At 47.3% G+C, this 15,989-nt stretch overlaps 1 protein-coding gene across 7 annotated transcripts in view; it reads right to left on the reverse strand.

Annotated features, from left to right (window-relative positions):
- Nucleotides 1–15,031, reverse strand: part of LRRC3B (leucine rich repeat containing 3B) — an 86,132-nt gene extending 71,101 nt beyond the window's left edge. For 2 of the 7 annotated variants that reach the window (XM_025461037.3, XM_049099957.1), the window contains exon 1: nucleotides 14,850–15,028. The gene's annotated coding sequence lies outside the window, so the exon portion shown is untranslated. Of the gene's footprint in view, nucleotides 1–12,554; nucleotides 13,327–14,185; nucleotides 14,320–14,849 lie in introns of those variants that run through there. The other 5 variants (XR_007405300.1, XM_025461036.3, XM_025461039.3 and 2 more) reach the window with 5 other exon arrangements.
- Between the last annotated feature and the right edge of the window lie 958 nt (nucleotides 15,032–15,989).

Raw genomic sequence — 15,989 nt, forward strand, 5'->3', positions numbered from 1 at the left:
TTCCTCTATAAATTAGTCACCCTGGGGACTGAAGGCTGATTCCTAGGATGCTATCATTTTGGAAATTCAATCTTTTCCAGATCTCATCCCTATCTTGCCTCTACCACGATGGAGCAGCTTCCAGAATAGATGATGAGTCTCTTCTGAAAAGAAGCCTCCAAATTTTCAACTGCCAGTCTGGTGTTTACATACCCGATCACCCTCTACATTCAGCAGCCTTACTTCAAGTGACTTTGGCTTACTTCAAAACTCCAGACCCACCCTTAAACAGTTTAATAATTCACACTAATGAGACCATACACATTATGCCACTGGCTCTCAAAGAAGACCCAATACTCTACTGAATAAAGGCTACAGCATCTCTCTCCAAAGAGACTAGTTACTAAGCCAACCATGTCAAATTCTGGCATGTTGGTTAAATAAATTACCAGGTGGTGATATTCTTTCCTAACCCCTACTGTGGGTTTTCTGTCTGAAAACTGCTTTCATGGTTATTTTTCATGTTATCAGGCATTGACTCACCCCTTGAGACAGAGGTTTTTGACTTGGGGTCCACGGTCCCCACTGAGAAGCCAAGACCACAAAGCAGGGAATCCATAACTGTAGAAGGTCTTTTCTGCCTTTTTTTTGTCCCCACTGATCAACAACTGAAATTTGGCATTTTCTTCGATTTTATTTTCTTCAATTTTATAGACAAGCAACAGACTACACTACTGCCATTAGTATCTGTGGCAACACCAATAAAAATCACAGCTATATATATATGGCAATACAATTGTTCAGAAATCCTGAAATATCATTTGTGCATATCACAACTTTATTTTTAAAATTTTATTTATTATTCATGACAGACATAGAGAGTCAGAGACATAGGCAGAGGGAGAAGCAGGCTCCCCACAGAGAGCCCGATGTGTGACTCTATCCCAGGACCCCAGGCTCACATCTTGAGCTGAAGGCAGACACTTAACCACTGAGCCACCCAGACATCCTTGCATGGCACAACTTTAAAGTCATAATAGTTAATTCCTCCTGAGCATAGCCATTCCTAATAGAGAGAGACAATTATTGGTCAACTTCTCACCTGGTAGTCATTCAGCCACAATAGGGAAAAGGTGCGTCTTCTCACCCAGTGATCCAGATATCTGGGTTACTTAATGGCCGTCCCTATCTACACTTATTTATTCTTCACGGATAAATAGAAGTCAACCATTTAAATTATTTGTTATAGTTTTGCAAAAGTGGACATTCTAAATGAGAATGTTTAATTCTCCATAAATTAGCACTGTCTTTTGAAATTTGACAGGTGTGGGCTGCAAGTCTACAGCAGGCAAGTTCAAACACATCTGATGGTAAAGCTAACTATTGAAGAGTATTATTTGAAATGTTTTTTTTTAAATACTGATGACAGATCAGGCAGTGATATAGGTCATGCATTATACTCTAAATACAGTGTGACAGAGATTCCAAGAATCCCTGAGAATCCACACGTTTCATGGGTATTTTTGCTGTGGTGGTGGTTCTTGGTAATCTTATTTATTTTTTATATTTAAAATATTTTTAGATTTAATCTAGACAAACTAAAAATGTTAATTTTACATTAGAAAGTAAGAAAGAGCACATAGGTTTTACCAGACTTCCAAAAGGATATATAATGAGAAAAATGGTTAAAAACCCCTGAACTAGGCATTGCCAGGACCCTGAACATCCATGTGCATTTGCTAGAAACATCTGTTACAGATGGAATGCACAAATGTTAACTGGTCACAGTCATGTTCAGTCACCTCTTCAACTCTACCCTTAACCAAGGAGAAAGATTTCTCTGTATTAGACTCTACTGTGATCGGCATCAAGAAAAGATAAAGAACATGACTTTTTAATAAGAAGCAAAAGTGCACACTTTCACCTGTTAAAGACCTAGAGGTTGATGATGAGTTAGAGGTTTTGGAGATTGGGAAGCAAACTGTAACTTCTTAGTGAGTGACTCAATAAATTACCATTAATTTTTCTAGAAATTGGTTGGCTCTTCCACCTGCAATATGCAAAGTGAATTAAAATCTTGCCTGTTATTACTGAATCTATTTCCCTCAGTTAAGTACAATATGAATGTATATTTAGAAACACTGCAACACCTTCCAGTTTCAAAGAAAGCTATGTGGGGCTTCTAGGCTAAAATCAGGCACGGCAGAAGAAAGCGACACTCAGTGAAGACCCATGTTTCTCAACGCTGTTGTCCCAACATTTAGAAACACCCCTGGCATAAAAACAATGCTGTCACTTGGGGAAATTTTGTTCTCTTTTTTTTAACACCAAAAGCCAGATTCAGCCCACAATTTAATATTGTCAATACATTTTCTTCATTACACAACTGGCACGCCAACTGTTACCTAAGCACTTCACTCTTCAAATCCCACACCCACACATTCTGAACTCATCTGCACCCAGATATGAATAAAGATGAATAGCATCTTGAGGAAATAGCTTCTCCATTCTCAAATGGCAAAAGCTATGGAGCAAACATCCCACGGTACCTGAGGGATTTCTCAGAGGAACAAGAAAGAAAGAACCCTGAAGCCACCATTTTGTCAGGAAGATCACATCCTTCCATGGCTACTTGCCCATTGGGGAATCTGAAGTCCAAAGGGACATCAGAAATCCTTTTCAATATTGAGGTTCTGTGACTTTCTTATAAAGAGAGGACTTTTTTTTTATTTTACTAAATTTCAGATAATTAGGTTTTGGTAGGTCAGCAGCCCAACTCCGCATCTCTTTATGGGGAATGGTTCTAGGAGACCCTGATGAAATTGCAAATGCTTGGAAATAGTCACTTGCTTGCATGCTGGGTAAATAGGAAAGCATGCTGACTGTATTTATTTTACTATCATTATGTCTCCATGGGGTGGGCTAGTAAAAAAGTGCAAGCTGTTAACAGCTTGGTATATACATACACACACGCCCCACACACACTGTATACTCTAAAAGAATTTATTTTTCCTTCATCTCAAACCGTGACTGCAGAAAATCCCCAATACTCAAGTGAATTGTTTTCCAAATGTTTATAAATGGGATGTTTTGTCAGTCTGTTCATTAGTGTTCGTTCATTTGACAAGTTGTTAATGAATGCCTACTATGTGCCAGGCTGGTGGTGAACATTACAGACAGTGGTATAAACACAGGCACGTCTTTGCTCAAAGAAATGTTTCACAAGGTGGCTAGGTGCCCAGACTAACCTATAGTAACCTCCCATATTAAGCATCTTGGGCTGCAGTAACAAAATACCACAGGCAAGGTGCCAGCATGGCCAATATCTTGTGAGAGATCTCTCCTTGGGTTGTAGATGGCCTTGTTCTTGCTGTATCCTTATGAGACCATTCTTCAGGGGATGTGGATGGAAAGAGAAGAGGCAAACTCTCTGGGATCTCTTCTTACAAGGGCACTGATCCCATGATGAAGGGCCCACCTTCCTGACCTCACCTAAACCAAATTACCTCCCAGAGCCCCTATCTCCAAGCACAGTCACATTAGGGGTCGGGGCTTCAATACTGCTTTAATATCAAATGTGCTGTGTCACCTATAATGTTGATTCAATAGCCCTAAGTTTCAAATGGTTGATGGTTTCAAATCCATCAGATGGTTTCAAATCCATCTCAGAAGAATACGACTTTGGTTCCTCCGTGATTTGGCCTCTGCAGGGACCCCAGACACCAACAGAGGGTGAGAACCACAGTAACATCATACACCTCAGTCCTGAGGACCCAGGTGGTTTGGGGTTTAGAGGAGAGTAAAATAAGTTTTGAGGCTCAGGTCAGCATCTAAAGCAGAAATCATTAAAATCTCTACAGTGAAATCAAAATCCAGAAATGTTATGCTTTTAAAAATCAGGTGTCCTTACTTCAAAGCCTGCCTGCCTCTTCGAAGCATCTTATGATCAAGTTCAATCAGCCAACACAGCAAAACAAATAAAAATAACACAAAATCAGAATAACAGCAAGATTCAATGTATTATACCAGGCCTGAGGCTTTCAAAAAGCTGCATTCACAGAGTACTCCTAACCAGGCCTGAGGAAGTAGGCTAGCTGCATGTTGGCTCCTCTGCTGTGGGAAAGCCAACATCCATTCAGCCCCATCCCTCAACAGGAAAGGATTTGACTCTTCCAAGGTTTGATCATTTCCTTAAAAGCTTGTTCAAAGCCAGCCTGGAATGGACAGGGATCGATGAGAAGAAATTCCAGAAATCCTCTGATGAAAATTGTGTGCAGCTGACTTCCTTCCAGACAAGCCTCTGCTACCTCAAAGAAACAACCAGCACATAGCACAGAGGTGGAACGCGCCTTTCCCCATGGTCCGGAATCCATGCAGAAGCAATCAATAACTTTTAGCTGTATCTCTGACATACACACTTCCAAAATGGAATGTCAAGCTCCCTCACGTTTTTCATAGAACGAAGGGAATAAAACACTCCTACATTTCTCTTCCCCCATCTAGTGTCAAAATTGAAAAGGCAGGTAAGGACATTCAGGTACCTTTGGGTGACTTGACTCACTCTTGGGGCTGTACCGAATTGTGTATGGCTTTGCCACAGCACAGAGGGTCTGGGAATATGTCTAATGCGGGTCTGGTTCTTTGCAGGGGCTTTTATTTCCATAGTCCAAAAGGCTCCTCACAGCAAGTTACATAGGACAAGAAATATGACAGCCATTTGGCAGGCACCAGGGGCTCAGAGAGTGGAAGGGACTCTCACCTTTGGTCACACAGCTAATGACAGAACCCTATTCAAAATCAGGAATTCCAAGTGCAGATTTTATCATCTTCATACCAGCTTGGGAACTAGATCTCCATTCTTCTGCAGGAGGCTGGGTAGAGCCTGCGGATGTGTTCTGTGTTTTGTTTTGTTCTGTTTTTAATTGAATTAGTTCAACCATTAAACGTCAGGAGCTTTCACATAAAAAATCTGGATTCTTGACTTTTTTTTGGGGGAAAACCAAACAAAGCTCAGATCCATCCTCACACAAAGGCAAAAGAACAGAGCTAAGAGGAGACTGTAGCTCAATTCCCTGTGGATCACCTATAACCCAAACATGATCAAAGACTCCTTCTCCCTCCATGGGTTCATGCTCAGCTACACAAAATCCTAGCAGGTCATGCTGTTCTCCCTTCCGTGCCCATGCTCACGTGACTTCCTTCCTCTGCAATGCCTCAGTCTGTCTTGCCAGTTTGGTGGGTGTATGGGATCAATCTTTCAGGATTCATTTCGAATGCCCCTGGCTCCATGAAGTCAGCTCTTGGTATTCCTGGAAAAACTAACCGGCTCTAGAATATTTTATGTTTATTTTATTAAACCTGTTTTCATTTGTTCATATTCAGTGTTGGGCACACAGGAGGCAATGAACAATGTTTTGATCAATACTAAAAACAAAGAATTAAATAGTACTTATCACGTGCCAGACACTGTTCCAAGCACCTCATACATACAAAGTCATTGAACCCTCACAACAGTTCCCATAGAGAAAATGGAGGCATGTTAAAGGTTAGGAAATTTTCTTGGTCTGCTATGAAGTTGCAGAAGGGGAATTAGAACCAAGTCTGGCTACCTCCGGATAGATGGGTGGGTGGAAAGACAGAAGGAAAGGAGAGATGGAAGAAAGGAAAGAGAGAGGGAAAGGAGGGAGAATCAGTCAGGTGAACTGTCAAGAATAGGCAATGGCATGTTCTGTGGCAGGAACTGCAAGGCTGCTGGTGGAGTGGGGGTAGGGGCAGTGGTATGTGCTGGTAAATTTTAACAACAGATTCCCTGGGGATGAAAAACGCTGCTTTGTAGTGTCTGTGAGTTGCTCTGGTGTCAGTAGTCCTACCATAGGGAATTTTAGCTACCAGCATGATACCACTATCATTGAACGCAGAGCTGGAAAGAGGAAATGTGACCAATTGGCGGTACTACCCAGTATTACCACCTCAGCTAGAACACACCAGGGCACAGGATGTGCCCAGGAAAGTGACTGAGGAAGAGACAGGCAGGACCAGGTGAGGAGGGAGCTCTCAAACCATACTAAGGAAGTAACTTCCTCAATGCAACAAGGGGTAATTTGAAAGTTTTTAGCAGGAAGTGATACAGCATATGGTTACAAAGATTGGCACATACTCAAAACTTCAGGAACCCTCCTTCATCTTTCCTACAACTTTCCTGAGTGACAGTTATTGCTGCAAGGAAACTTATCAATGCTTCTACCCTTTTCCAACTCTATCCTTTTACGCTGCTATACTTCCCTCTACCACTACTCCTGACAATCACCACCATCCCCTTATTCTGGGCTCCTGGAAGTGCTCTGGGTGTCAGCAGACCCCCGGGACTGTAGAGTGCCTCCCTATCAGTACTGGTTCTGGGGTATGTCAGGGGTGGAAGGCCTAAGCAAATAAGTGAGCTTGAACCACCTGAATAGGAAAGTCATCATATGGAGTGTAAATAAAACAAATGCCAGATGCACCCTTGACATTATGGACCACAGAGCTGGTAGGAGCTCTAGAAAGCCTCCTGTTTACTGGGGAAATAGAGCAGAGGACAGTGAACTTACCCAGCCCAAAGATACCAAGCTGGTTAAGGCCACGCTAGAAGTAGAATGAGGTTGCCTGGTTCCCAGGAGAATACTCTACCTGCATATAAAAAGGATGTTTTCTGAAATACTGCCTCCCTGCTGAAAAGTCAAAGGTTTTCTTAGGAGAGCTTTTTCTACTAAGCAGGTTCTATTTCACCAAAGAGAACAAGCAGAAACATGGTGATCTCCAAGATCAGGGACATCCTGTCACCTCACAACATAGGACAATATGAACCATCTATTTAGAAAACCCTATACGACCACAGTCCCCTCTCTATCACTCACAGCCTTATTATTCAGCTTAAGAATTCTCCAGATCTGGACCCTGTCCCATGACTCTCCATCCACCTGCCTGCACTAAAGCCATTTCCTGAAAACCAGAAGTGGGTAGGGAAAGGAAGTGAAACTTTCAAAGCCATTGTGGCAGCTCTACTTTAGGAGGAAAAAAATCATTGGAGGAGGAACTTAAAACTTTCAGGCTGAAATGCAATGTAGTCTGATAATTCAACCTTACTTCAGGTGAACTAGCCTGAAACCTACAGGGCATGTAGCCAAGGCAGCCATCCGGACCGAAATACAGGCCAGTATTCATCTAGCCAGGAGCCAGAGGCTGCTGCTGCTCCAAGGAAGCCCATTTTCTAGTTCTTACAAAGGCATCCCATAGCCTGCCCATGCCCCTGACATATGACTCTCTTTCCAATAAAGGTCTTCTTTATTTGCCGATGCCCACCCATCTCTACAACCATAATCCCTAGGAATAGGTGGGGTAAAGCCAGTTCCTTGGGCCAGAAAAGTGAAAATTGGTCCAGAGAGAGAGAGAGACAGAGAGAGAGGTCCCAGAGAGATAAAAGCAGTTCGGAGGACCCTCTTACAATTTGCCCACATCTGTTCCAATGCACAGCTGCAGTGTTAGTTGCAGATACTAAAGTATATGGGTTCAGGGTCCTTGGGGTCACAGACGCCTAGGGCATTTATCAATAGGAAAAAAAGCCACAACTTTGTTTACTAACGTTGAACAGCCATTTAGTATTTCATTCCATTATGAATGCAGGCTGCAAACCTGACATGTAGTAGCAGTCCGAGCAATCTTGCCACTGATATAAATCAGATATTCTCCTATCAGGACACAGCTGGAGCTGTTATCTCAAAGCAGCATTGCTGCTGATCCCTACTTAGGAGAGATGGTAGCCATCCATCCGTCCTACCAATAGATCTTGGGGTTACACGTACATTAGTATGTCACAATGGTGTGTGTGTGTGTGTGTATGCGTGTAGTGTTATAATCATCTGTGTTACATTTTAAGCATTAAATACATAATTCTGGGGGCCCTAAGCTTGGCAGACTGCCAAAGAGCCGTAAGGCATCAATGAGATGAAGCACCCTCAGCCTGGTGATTGAGGAGCCACATTAACAAGGAACAGGGGGATGTGAGTATGAGGCATGCCCGCTGGCTGAGATGCTAGCCTGCCTTTGTGTTGACCTAGACCTTGAGGAATTATTTGGGTGTATTATTTTTCCTTGTGTACTTCTTCAGCTCTTTAACACTTCCATTAACTTTATCTTCTTATTTTTATGCCTTTTTAATCTTATCCTTCAGGTCTGGTTTGCTATCAATCTCATTTAATCTTTCTGTACTGATGGCTGGGTTCTCTTCCTTCAGGTGGTCTGTTTACCCTCTTGGCCTGCCTCTTTTACCCCCCCTCTCTCCTACGCCTCCTTCTGCTGCAGCTCGACTACCTCTCTCTCAGCCCTCTTGACCTGGGTGGCTATCAGTCATCGTCCTTTCTTGGGTTTTGCAATAGATGCTTTGGGCACCAGGGTTTAACCCTATACCTTGCATTAGGGAAGGGAATTAATTTTGTCTACAGGACGTGTTTCTAAGAAGTAACCAAAAAACAGACTAACCACCTGAACAATGATAACAAACATTCCATGGTAGGAGGGTACCCACCTTTGCCAACCCAAGCTTAAAATATAATTTGTAGGAGGACAGAAAGCATTCCTGCTTGATAATCCCTGATGTCCAGAGATGCCTAGGGAAGGTCAGAGGACTGGACCAGGATTCTTCTCAGTGCATAAATTCCCAAAGTAGCAAAAGGAAAGTATACTGCTGTGTCACTGCTAACAAGGTGAGCCCTCTGTAAGCAGGCCTATACCAGCATTGCTTTTTCTAAATCGGAAAGGTTACACTAGAGGGAAAGCTGGTGTGACTTCCTGACCTTTGTGCTTTAGCTTTGGACAAACATACAAGTGCACTGTACCTCCTCTCTGCCCTCACCAGGGGAAATATTTGTCCTGAAATAGACAACTCTCCCAGCAAGGTATTAAATACTCACATGTAGACTGAAAATTATATCAATGGCCTACAAGAGAAAGGAAGAAAGGAAAAAAGGGAAGAGTGAAAGAAAAGAGAGAGAAACAAAGAAACTAATCTGCATTTGAAAACAAACTTAGCCTTGTCAGGTATTATTCTGTGTCTGATCATGGCTCACAATATTTTATTTTTTTGTATTTGTTTCTGACTTCTAAGAAAAGGCACAGGTCTTTAAAAAAAAAAAAAAAGCTGTCTGAAAGTATAGTGATACTTGCATTGGATAGTTAACATAAAAATCAGCTCAGAGAACTCAGGATAAATTGAAACCACAAATTTTATAAATCTCACTGATCTGGGTGGTTCTTTTTCAATATTTGTTCGTTTGTTTATTTTAAATGAATTATATAGCCTTTATGATAAATTCATCTCCTTTGAGAAAATAATGCATTCCAAGCCTGCTAGCTCTTGAGAAGACCTCAGACTTCATTCTCACATACAATGGCCATTTCATAGGTCATGTTGCAAGGTATTAATTCACTGGCTTTTTATGTAACATGTATAATTATATACTAATATGTATGTCAGACTATAAGAGCTTCCATCATGGTTCCCAGCCACTTGTAGAATAAAGCTCATCAAAGTCACAATCTGCAGTTAAAATATTAAATTAAATATTATTAAATATTAAATATTATTGATCATATGGAGTATTCAAATTTAAACATAAATTAAGATATTAGATATTTATTTAAAACAAAATTGGTGAGGTTAGTAAAGCTTCTCAGGTTCTATTGATTCTTTTTTTCCCCCTGCCAACCTTCTTCAAACTCCACAGAAACTTATGTGGCTTCTCTTGCTACTAAAAGTAGGTCAAGTTCAGATGCTCTGGTCCTTGCTTATGTTTTTGTTTTCTAACCAAAATATCTAACCCAAACTGAGAAGTTTAATTCATGCTATGTATTGCATAAATGCGTTTACTCATTGTATTCTGAACAAAGGGCTTCATTTTTTTCACAACCTTTTCCCCAGAACATGCTGTTTAACAGGAATCATTATTCTGCCAACAAACTGATATCAGTTTATATGGTTTAAGATAAATACATGCAAAAAGAATTGTCCCAGCAGAAATGCTGTGTGGGCCCTTTAACACTATACCACCTAGGAGCCACAGCAAAATAGGTAGACAGGATGCCCACCGTGCCCACCACATAAACAGGGTGAGGCTCCAGGTAAGTCTCCCATTGTCCCTGAAAAGCTAGGAGTTGGGAACCAGGATGTCTGCCCAGATCAAAAAGGATTCTTCTTTCTGTGGTCCCTCAAGGAGAGACTCTTTCTTTTGGATTTTGTCATACTTGATTTCAGTGTTACATCTTTTTTTGCTCTCACATTGCTATAATCTAACTAAACCAGCATCCTTACCTTCAGAAGGTTACTCTTCTGGGATAATTTGATTTTTTCATAGTTCTCCCTGAAGATTAGGGTAACTGTGTATTTTTTTTCCTGACTTACATAAAACAATATTCATTTCTAATAAATTCTCTAGAAAGTGAATGCTTCCCTTGAGATAACTGGGGACTCTGGGGTTTAGATCAGTCAACCCAACACATATGGCCAAACTGAGGTGGTGGGGAGGCAGGGAAGGGGGAAGAGTATCTCTTAGTGTAGGCTAACCATGGCCATTCCATTGTCACCCCTAAGCCCTTTCTCAGCCAAGCCTCCATGGATCCCTACCCCAGGTTCTTGATAGCACTGTTCCCCCACCCTCATCTTTTCTTCCTCCACCCCCAGTTACTGCCTGAGGGCTTCTGTCCTGGCTTGTCACAACATCAGGGATGGAAATCCTACTCCAGGCAACATAAAAGGCACCAAGTTTCTACCATCTGTCTGCCTATAATTCTTACCCCTCATGTGATTCTAAGAAACAGGCTTTTCCCAGTCCCCCTCTCTGTTTACTCCAGCTGACTTTTTCTTGATTTGTCTCTGGGGGCAGGACATCCTGATACTATAGCTTCAGATAAAAGACATGGGATGTTCTTAGAAACCAGAATTCTGTCCTACAAGAATGCCTAGGGGTATATGGAATCCCTAACCTGCTGGAGAAGGTCCCTTTGTTATAGGGGATCAGTGGGTGAGAAAGTGGCAAATAACTATTTTCCCCTTCATAAGTCCCAAGTATGTGGACGGGAAATATACTGTTTTGCCTCAGATTTGCATCAGCTAGGTTGGACCCAAGGGTCAGAAATCCAGAAGAAATAATATCAAATCATTTCACTGTATTCAAGAGGATTTCTCTTATCTTCCCGAATACTTGGGGGTGAAGCCAGACAGAGCTACTCAACTTGACAAAAAGACCGCTAAAATGATTGAAAACCCATTTAATTTTATTTAGAGTCATCTAAAGGTCTGCATGGTTAGTTAGATCTTGTTGATCTGAAGGTGTATAAGTACTGGGTTGCAATTTTTTGCAAGTGAGGCACATTTGTGCTGATTTATCCGTCATAGGATACTTTTCCTAGTTATGCCGATTGAGGCATTTATGAAAAACTGAAGTTTTTTGATAAACAGTTTTTCCCTAATTGATTTTAAGAGGCTGTAAAACAATAGCAGACGACATAATCTATTTATGCACTAACATACTTTCTTTTGACTAAGAGTCAGAAGACAGTGCTTCTAGTACTAGCTATGCTAGGAACCTCACATTGAGCCTAGAGCGCATGGCCCAGTATCTTCCCTGCCTCTGGATTGGGACCAGTGCTGAGATCCCTTTAGCTCTAATATTCTGTGATTCAATCACTAGGAAGGGACTCATTTGCAAAATACAGCTTGTGTAGTTTGTGACTATAGAATCTCTGCTCACCTTTGAATTCCCTCCTTGCCATTTCTCCTCATATTTAAAAAAGGAATGTCTACCAAAAGGTCCAGAAAAGAAGTCCATTGACAGCAGCCAGTTTCCTAAATTTAATTCCAAAACCAAGATCTCATCCTACCCAGATGCACCTCAACAGACTTCTCAGAGGGGGGATATGCACCTTCAGTTTCCCAGGACCATAGCAAGGACTGGCACGTATATAGTATGTTTCTAGGATTTGGAGTAAAGGGCTCACCTCACCTCACCTCACCCTCACCCATACTTTCTTGTGGACAAAAGGTCTCTAGCGCCAAATAGGGCTGGGGGCAGGGAGCACACCCAGTGTTCTCCACCCACAAGAACTAACTAGCTTCACCACTTACTGCTGGATGACAAAGAGCCAATAACTTCATTTCCCCATGGCTTAGTTTTCTTACCCATAAAATGGGGAAAAAAATAACTTAGTCGTCCAAGGTGGTTGTGAAGAGTATAACTAAAACAGTTCACTCGAAATATCAAGAAGAGTGCTTGCCTGGCACAGAGTAAGAGTTCAATAAATACTAGCGCTGATTGTCATTACTACCTGTTTCCCCCGAGAGCTCAGCAATGGTGGGAGGGAAACTCTGGTGTGGATTTGAAGTCTTCCTTCAAGAGTTCCCCAGGGACATGTTCCAACCTGTTTCTACATGCAAAGGGAAGTGGCCTGAGCACAAACCTAGGTAATAAGCATCCAGAAGGAAATGGGCCCAAGGGTGTTGGAAGCTAACTCTTCCCGGGGTGAGGGACTTAATTCTGGGATCCTACCTCAGGTGTCCGGGTAGTTCGGCAGAAGCCCACGCTCTATCCCCACGTCGCCTGGCCTGTGAGGGTGTGGCCTTTGTGCTCAGGAGCTGCACCCGGAGTCTGCGCTGAGGGAATCCCCGTTCCCGCTCCTTGGGGCTCTGGGAGCTCGCTGCTCCAGGGGTGCCCCAGGATGGGAGGGACCGACCTCAGGATTCCTCCCCGGGGCCCTGAAGAGTCCACGGTCTCTTCCGCAAGGGTCTGGCCCAGGCGTGGGGCCCAGGAAAGGGGACTGCGCTGAGCTCTGCTTTCTGCCAGCTGGTTACGGAGGAGCAGCAGACTTATACAGGGCAACCCGCAGAGACGGCTGTGCCCCAAAAAGCCTGCACGTGGGAGGCCGGAGCAGGCAGGGCCAGGGGGTTGAAACAGCTCCAGACCCACGCAACCTCCAAATTCTCCTGTGGGCCAGTGGGAAGCGGGACCGGACTCCCAGCCAAAGGCGCTGCTGGGAGAGGGGCGTGCACCTCTTCGGAGAGGGAAGGGTTAAAAGAGGTGCTTCCGGGCCTTCGGTAGCCCCGTGTGCTCCCCACCTGGACGCCGGAGCCCGGGGGCCGCCCGTTCTTTGCCACAGCAGTCTAGGCCCCCTCCCGCAGGCGGTCTTGCCTTCCGGATTGCTGGGGTGCAAAGGGGCAAAGAACCTCGCCTTCCTCGCCTTCCTGCGCTTCCCGCAAAGCGTCTGGAACAACCAGAAGGATCTATCTAGGGGCAGAACGCGGACAGACCCACCGCTGCCCAGGGGGCCCGGGCCTTGAAGCCAAGTGTCCCCTCACCCGATGCCCACACCCCCTCGCCCTGCTCCGCACGCCCGCCGGCTCTGCGCTCCTGGAGCCTGCGGGAGCAGCGTGGGGCTCCCCCACTCCCTCGCTCCGCCCAGGTGCGATTGGCGGAGGGGCGGGGGGTGGGGGAGGAAGGTGGCTCCCGCGGCAGCCTCCGCCCCGGTGCTCTCCTCCAAACGGTTCGAACCCCTGCCTACTCGCGGGGCGCTGGGGACTCCCCCCTACCAGCGCACGCCTCCCCTGGGGGCCAGGAATCCCCTTCCCACCCTGCGGCTGTGCAGACCTCTTTGATTCTCGAGCGCCCGGCAGGGAAGGTGGGCGTGGGTCTACGGACCCGGCTGCGGAGATCGAAGGGTGCATAAGTGGGTGCGGGCGAGAGAGGGGACTAAGGTCCTCTTAGAGCCAGGGAAGGCATCCCTGGTCCAGGATGCGACCACTCAGTCACCGCCTAAGATGCTAACGCATTCGGAATCTCGCCGGGAGGTTTGTTTCTCCTGGAGAGGAAGGAAGATCGCCCCATCCCAGGCACCCAGAAGCCGGCCTTCCCCAGTCCCCCTCGGGCGCTGGCATTCCTGGGCTCCATGCTGCCTCCCTGCGCCTCCCCAGGTGCCCAGCCCCTCCCCCGTCTGTATTTACACACCCGGGCCGGAGCCCCCGGGGCTCAAATCCCTTTTCCTCCTCGTCAGGTGACGGCTCAGGGTTGGCCCCTCGCCCACTTTAAAAGCAGAGCCCAATGGTACCCTTTCAACCAGGTGTACCCCCGACCCTCGCTTTCCTCCCCCACCCCTCCAGCAACATTTCCCTCCCCGAATGACTTACTTCACCCACCCGGATCTGCACTTGCCGTTCCCGCGGCACACAGCCGCAAGCCACTCCAAGGGTTTCATTACCGAGTTGGGGGTGGCATTCGCAAGGATGGACCGACTCCCGCCGTGCTAGACAGAGCCCCAAGGCTAGCCGCAGCCTCCCCACCCCAAAACGTCCCACCTCCCACCCCTCCTATTTCATTCTCTCCGCTCCTCTCCAACCCCCACGGGCAGGATAAGCATTGCTGGGTCCCAAAGCCTCGCGTCTCCAGCGGGAGCTGCAGGGAGTGGAAAAGTCGACTGGCAAGAACACCCGAGAGAGAGATGGGCAGATGCAAACGTCAGGGGGTGGTAGTGGGGTAGACTGGGGGAAGGGCGCACGCGAGAACTAGACGTGCAACTTGCTCGGCACGAGGTGAGCACCGCGCAGGGAGGGGGGCACAAAAGTTTGCAGACTATTGCATGGCAGCCGGCTGCACGCGAACGGAGGGGTCGACTCCCACTCGCCAGGAGAGGTCTCTTCCAGGGTCTGCGCCCAGGGGCCCGGGGGTGTGGGCACGGCTCTGACCTGGGGTGATAGGAGTTCCCCTCTACTTGTTACGGAAGGGGCGGCCTAGGCACCCGGGCAGAGGGACGACACCGCGCTTTGCGAAAAGCAACAGGCGGCTGCACCTTACCTTGCGCCAGTCCCGGGCCGGGGCGGCTGCTCCATCCTCCTGGCGCAGGGAGGAGGCGTTGGATGCGTCTGCCTGGGGGTGTGCAGCTGCCAGAACTGCGGCGGCCGCGCTCCCCACCCCGCGGCTGGCCGGGCCGGGCCGCCCACCCCAAGCCCCGGCCGGGAGGGCTCGTGCCGGGTCGCGGCGGCGGCGGAGCGCGGGACGCGGGCGGTGCGGGGCTGGCTCGCGGGGGCTCGCGGGGGCTCGCGGGGCTCGCCGGCGTCCTCCGGCGCCTCCGCCGAGCGAGGGTGCGGCCCCGGGCGGCCGTGCAGAGCCCCGCTGGGCTCCGGCGGCTGCGGCGGCTGCTGCAGACCCTGCGCGCGGCCCCAGAGCCTCGCAGGAGGAGGAGGAGGAGGAGACAAAGACGCGAGCGAGGCGAAGCGCCGCTCGCCCAGATGCGATCGTCTCAGTCACTAGAGGGGAATCGCCTCCGGAGCCGGCTGGGGTGAGGGAGGAGGGGAGGAGGGGCGAGGAGGCAGGGGATGGGAAAGCAGCAGCGAACGAACGTGACTTGGGAGCCCGGCCGCCGCCGCGCCCGCGCTGCCCCCTCGCCACCCGCGTGCAGGGTCCGAGACCGGGGGGGCGGGGGCGGCACGGCTGCTGCGGGAGAGGAGCTGGGGCGGGAGCACGGGCTCCGCCGCCTCCCCGGCCGGCCTTCCGAGCTCCCCCGCCGCGCCCCGCCCCGCCCCGCCCCGCCCCGCGGGGGTCGGCTCCGCTCTCGGGAAGCTACGGCCCCATTCTTTCTCCTGTTTTTCTAACTACTGAGATCCGAGCTGAATAAAACTGGCAGAGGAAGCGTGACCTGGTGATGGGTTGCCTGTCCTCTAAGGGGGCAAAGGCCGATGCCTAAAATCTACTCGACGAATGATTGCCGGTCGGGTGCCAAGCACTACTAGGCTGTTGGGGGTAGGATGAATAAAGTGAGGTATCCCCCCTGATCGAATATCAGAACGATCCCCTGCAGTTCCTGAAGCCCAGAGTTTGGGGGATGAGTCGGGGGCCCCTGATCCCCACCCCCAACCAGCCCAGTTTCCTAAAGCAGAAGGTGTTAGGAGAATCGGATTTGCCTTCCCATTGCAGGGAGAACTTGGGATGTACAGC

This window comes from Canis lupus, chromosome 23 (assembly GCF_003254725.2).
Source record: "Canis lupus dingo isolate Sandy chromosome 23, ASM325472v2, whole genome shotgun sequence".
Classification (NCBI taxonomy): domain Eukaryota; kingdom Metazoa; phylum Chordata; class Mammalia; order Carnivora; family Canidae; genus Canis; species Canis lupus.